This window comes from Suricata suricatta, chromosome 16, assembly GCF_006229205.1.
Source record: "Suricata suricatta isolate VVHF042 chromosome 16, meerkat_22Aug2017_6uvM2_HiC, whole genome shotgun sequence".
NCBI classification, from domain to species: Eukaryota; Metazoa; Chordata; class Mammalia; order Carnivora; family Herpestidae; genus Suricata; species Suricata suricatta.
The window spans coordinates 6,669,717-6,675,975 of record NC_043715.1 but is presented as its reverse complement, the minus strand read 5'-3'; positions in this window follow the sequence as shown (position 1 = coordinate 6,675,975).

The following is a 6,259-nucleotide window of genomic DNA, read 5'->3' as shown; positions in this document are numbered from 1 at the left end:
ATTAAAAAAAAAAAAGGGAGGGGAACATGGGTGGCTCAGTTGGTTAAGCCTCTGACTTTGGCTCAGGTCATGATCTCGCGGTTCGTGAGTTCGAGCCCCGCATCAGGCTCTGTGCTGGCGGCTTAGAGCCTGGAGCCTGCTTTGGATTCTGTGTCTCCCCCTCACTCTGCCCCTCCCCTGCCCGTGTTCTGTGTGTGTGTCTCTTTCTCTGTAAAATAAATGAACATCAGAAAAAATTAAAAATCATAAAAAATATATTTAGAAACATAAAAGACCTGAAAAATAGAGAGATATACCATGTTCATAGATTTAAACAACTTACTATCAGTGAGACGTACTCATATATGTCTGCAACTATTTACAGTATAACTTAGAAACTTCAAGCAGAGTTGAAGATGCATCCTTGCAGCTCAACAAAATTCAAGGTTTATACTCAAGAGACACTGGCACAGACTCCACGAATGTAAGACTGCTAATTAAAGCATTTTAAAAGCAGCAAAAAGCCCCTATCCAAAATAACCATCAACAGGAAAACGAATACACTGTGATACAGTCACATAAAAGGATCACAGAGCAGTTAAAATAAAGAGCTTCAGGGGCGCCTGGGTGGCTCAGTCGGTTAAGCCTCCGGCTTCGGCTCAGGTCATGATCTCATGTTCGTGGGTTCAAGCCCTGCGTCAGGCTCTGTGCTGACAGCTAGCTGAGGGCCTGGAGCCTGCTTCCAGTTCTGTGTCTCCTTCTCTCTCTGCCCCTTCCCCTCTCATGCTCTGTCTCTCTGTCAAAAATAAATAAAAATTTTTTTAAAAATTTAAAAAAATAAAATAAAGAGCTTCATTTATCAACATAATTATGAAAAAAAAGTAAGCTACCGAAGGCTATACACATCATGACTTCTCAGTAAAATATTTAGACATGCAAAATCATACAGTACATGGATACTTACATACATGTCACAAGCATAAAACCATACATGGGAATGAAATGTATCAGGAAGGAGAATGGAACTGCTGTGAGATGCACAAAGGTCTTCACCCACATTGTAATGTGTTATTTAAAAAAAAAGACTTGGACACAGTAAAATATTAAAACTTTAAAAAATTTATTTTAATCAGTAAAGCTGGATAGTGGGTACATGGGTGTTCATAGAGTCCGCACACTTCCCTGTGAATCTGAGAGGCTTCCTTCACAAAGACAACGGCAAGGTTAGCTAGCCTAAACCTAGCACTCTCGTCCCTCACGTCCCTCACGCCGTCAGAGGTGGTTTACACCAAGCAGGGGGCTTCCACAAGCCTCAGCGGTGGCAAGAGCAGCTCAGCCAGCTGGACCCCACCCCGCCCCTCTACCATCAGTCTCATGCTCAATGTCCTGTCTCCCCGCATGACCAGCTGGCCCTGAGAGCCAAGGTGTGCTCAGAGGAAGGAGACTGGCCCCCCAGGCCTCCAGCTTAGGCCGCGGGCTTCACCGGGTACACCACTGAGGCAGGAGTCTGGTAACAGCAAGGCTTCCTGGGCCTCCCCTTGCACTCTCCACTATGTACGACGGTCTCCTCCAGGGCCTCACTGTGGGGGGCAGGGCTTGGCAGATCGGAACCCCCGGATACAAGAGCATCTAAAAGGCACCAATTTTCACCCAACAGTGGTGGCAAAGGCACCTCGCCTGGAACTTGGGGACTTGTTCTTCGGCTAAGCACAGAAAGATCTTGGCGTGTCCACCTGGCAGGCTGATGGCATTACCTTTATTGGTTTACCCCAAACTCTTCCCCAGGAAACAAACTCCGTGCTTTCAGCCAAAACCCCAGGGAGATTAAAGTGGTTTTAAACCCCGTTTGTGAAGGGTCAGAACAAGTTTGACTTTCTATCCTCACTCTTAAGTACAATTGTGTCGTGCTCCTTGCAGTAAAACGTTAATAAATTGGTCAAGAACAGAGAATCAGGGTTCAGAGCAGTCTATGAAATTAGATTTCTCAGGAAAACCTTGGCCTGAGCTCTGCAACTTGGAGCGATGGTCCTTTAGGACCCAAAGCCACTAGAAATCCACACTAGGTACATCTATCACTTCGCTCTGCATCCTGAGACCCTACGGTGTCTTCCCAGTGCCCTGGAAAGGAAACCCAAACTCCTTAGCAGGACTTAGGGGGTCCTTCGGGACGCGTGCCCTGCCCTCACGCAGACTGCGCCCAGCTTGTTCACCGCCGTAGCGCCAGCACGCAATGCAGTGCCAGGTGCCCGATAAAGGTAGGGGGACAGAGCACGTCTGCTCCTTCCCACCCCCTCTCCCTCCTGCCTCTCAGGCTCCTATTACAAGTGGCAATAAAAAAATTAAAAATTAAAAACAAAGAAGCAAAAAAGAAACCCAGAAATCCCTAGGAGGAAAACACACTTGTTCTGTCTGCAAAGGAGAAAATAGAGATTTCACTCTGACCCGCAGAGGGCAAGGGAAAGCAGGCAACTGGTGACAAGTCCTAAATGGGGAGGCCACGGTGTCACAACAGAAAGAGCAGACAGCCGAGTGCTGGGGCACAAATCCAGCCATCAAGGCACAAGCAGGTCGCATTTCCTCCCGAATCCGCCTGGCATCGGTGACTTGCTTCTTCCACAAGACGACACGCCTCTGTAGCCCCGGGAACCCCAGCAGTCCTGGACTACAGATGCTCGTTCACAGAAGGCACAGGGGTCTTGCGTGAGTGTAGGCTTTGGGAGACAGGTGGGAGAGGGGACAATCAGTGGGCCATCAGTGACGATGTGCGTTCTCTCTGCAGGGCAGCGGTGTGCCACGGGGGCCGCAGTCAGCTGGCACCAGCTTGGGGGAGCCTCCTGTGAGCGCCTCCTCCCAGCTCCACCGTCAGGGACAGGGACATGGGCTTGGCAGGCTGCAATGTGCCGTGGCAGGATGGACATCGCAGAAAATGGCAAACGCTACGAGTTAGTGCCTTTTATGTTCCTTTTTCGGGGTCGGTTTTTAAACATTCACCAGCATGACTAGTTCCGAAGGACCGTGTTACTGTGTCTGAGATGTGGGTCCCCAGAGAGCACAGACTGAGCCTGTGGGCAGCACGCCCCACACAAACAGGCTATTTATTGCTCTCTGAGAGGAATACACTTCCTACGGTGCTTCAAGTTTTCGGTTCCTAACTAGTTTTCTGGGGGAACAACCAGTATCGCCGTCAGCATGGGCCCCGAATCTCACTCGCATCTGCATCCTCAAAGATTTCACTCCAGGTATCGACCCCTCCCTCCTTTCTGGCATTCTTTCCAGTAGATGCCCATTCCCAAGTGCCACTCACCATTTCCTTCTGATTTTGTGAGACCCTCTCTCGACCTTACACCGTCCTGCCTGTCAGAGCCAGGCCCTTCCAAGTGCACTGGTGTCCTCCGGCTCAGGCCTCATTTGCTCTAGCGACACTCCCTCCTCTGGAACCTTCTTGGCAATCTCTACGGTTGCAAGTGGCACCATTCTCTATGGTCTGCCTTCTCCCCATGCCTGTTCCTCTTCCACACACGGGCTCCTTTTCTTGTCCTGAAATAGTCCTGTGAGTGCACAGAAGACCCACCCACCAAGGTCAAGGGGCATTAGAGACTGGAGTCTGTGAAACTTAGATCGTCTGAATGTCCCGCCGAAATGTAGCACTTACATCATTAAAACAAACCAAGGGACCCCAAAGTTGTATCCTGCTCTGTAAAGCACCTCAGGCGGCCGGCTATCGACACTGGCCCATGGGCTGCCCTCTGCCACGCGCTAGCTGCTGTCTCCCAATTCTGCTGTCGCCCAGACGACAACGACGCTCTTGATCTGTGTCCGCAGAAGCTGAAAAGCCACCTCCACCTAGGGTCTTCCGCACACACATGGGACCCAGCACTTTACCCCGAATCTCTGCTACCCCCCTCCCACTCGGGGCAGGGCCCCAGCAGCACACGGGCACAAGTGCCCAAGACCTCCGCGCCAGCCGTGCTGATTCTGTGTTCAAACCGTGCTCGAATCTAGCCGCTCGTCTGGACTCCCAAGCCACTTTGCTATTTCAGGCCTTCTTACCGCCTAAGTTAGGGGAAAAAATACCTGAGTTTAATCTTCCTTCTCCAATCTATCCCCCAAACCACAACCAGAAAACTCTTAGCAAATCAAAACATCACCCTTCCAACTAAGGCCCCTCCAAAAATCTCTAATCACCATATTCAAATCTGCCACTGGTCACAACAGCATCAAAGAAAAAACTCCAGGGGCACCTGGGGGGGGCTCAGTCGGTTAAGCCTCCGACTTCGGCTCGGGTCATGATCGTTCGGCTCATGAGTTCGAGCCCTGTGTTGGGCTCTCTGCTGACAGCTCGGAGCCTGACGCCTGCTTCGGATTTGGTGTTTCTCCCTCTCTCTGATCCTTCCCCACTTGCGCTCTGCCTCTCTCTCTCAAAAATAAACAAACAGTTTTTAAAAATTAAAAAAGGTCAAAAAAGAGAGAAAAGAAAGAACTCCAGGGCACCTGGGTGGCTCAGTCGGCTGAGTGTTCAACTTGTGATTTCAGCTCAGGTCATGATCCCAGGGTTGTGGAATTGAGCCCTGCTTCGGGCTCTGTCCGGAGCACGGAGCCTGCTTGCGATTCCCTTCCTCCCTCTGCCCACCTCCCCACACTCGCTCTCTCAAATTAAAAAAATAAGATAAAAATTAGTAAAAAATTCATTCCTTTAAAAATAAAACCTCCAACTGAATTCAAAGCCATCTTTTAGCTTCCTCCACCAGCAGCTCTCATATTCCAGTCACGTTAAATGATTTGAAGTTCCCCAGGATGCATTCCATTGTCACTCCATTTGTTATAGGTTCCCTTGCTAAGTAGCCTTCTTGGGACGGCTCTTCCTTCCTGGAGGCTGGGCATGGACGCCTCCCTGTTTTCTACGACAGCTACCCCATCACAGCGCCCCTCTGCTGCTGTAGTAGTCAACTCCTCAGTTTACTACAAGCATCTAAAGGCAAGACGTCTCATGTCTGCACCTGTTCTGACTGACATGGAGGAAGGGACTGAATAAATATTCACAAATCCCGGTCTCAGAAAGGCCCTCAGAATGAATTCTGCGTCTTCCTCCGTCTCTTCATCGAATGCCCGTTACTCTTTGTGACCACCTTGCTAAGTGAATGTCCGGCCACTCGGAACACCTCTCCTGAGGAGAGAACACTTATCAAACACTGACATCAGCAAGGCCTCACTCTGGACATGTACACAGACTTCGCTAGAAGGAGCACACAGCTCACAATCTGTTGACACCTCAACTGACAAGAAGGTCACGACCCTGCAGCGGCTGTGGCTGGAAGCTGACTTCCAGATTGTCACCAGTTTCAGAAACGCCTGGCAGAAAGAGCCCTGGGTGGGGAGGGGTGACTGCTAGAAATGAGTCTGGAAACAATAAAGTGGGGCCATTTTCATGTACTTAACACAGCTGAGATCCGCCCCCCAAACCCTTCGTGCCCTAGCTTGTGTCTTCCATGCTTATGTGCCAGAATCAGTACATTGCCAAAAAGGAAAGTCTAATGGGACCATTTTGCTCTAATTCCAGAAAGTCTAAGAGAACAGAGACCGTATGATTCAAGTCAATTATTTTACTGAAGGAGAGAAGTTACGCAAATGTTAACTGATTGCCGGCAAACGGAGGAAAACACGTTAGAGGCAGGTGTGTTGGCAGAAGGGAGAGAGTACTGAAGGCCCTCTGCCTAACAAAATGCTCAGAGCCTCGGTTTCCCTGTTTCTCCATGGCTTGATCTCTCATGAGTCACTTTCCGTCTAAAGGATTCTGGAGACCAGATGAGGTCAGGTTCTTTCGGGGATCAACCAAGAGGCTTCAGGTGTTCTCTCAGCGAAGACACCCAGTGCAAGTATCCGGGCAAACCTCAGAGAGCTTACCGGTTTGGTTCCAGACCACAAGAAAGCAAACACCGCAGTAAAATGAGTCCCACGAGTGCTTGCCAGCACGTATAAAAACTATGCTTATACCACCCTGTAGTCTACTAAGTACACAACAGCATTACGTGTAAAAATCAATGTACACGCCTTAATAAAAAAATACTTTATTGTTTGTAAGGTGCTAACCATAACATCGGAGCTTTCCGCACTCCTGTCTTTTTGCTGGGGAAGGCCTTGTCTCAACGTGACTGCTGCTCCTGCATCGGCGCTGCCGCCTCCCCTTGTCCCGTCAGGTCAGACAACAGCCTCTTTCCGTGACGCCTCACGAGCCAGTGTCTGCCAGCTTCCGGCTTCGCTTCTGCAGCTTCTCCACCTCTCG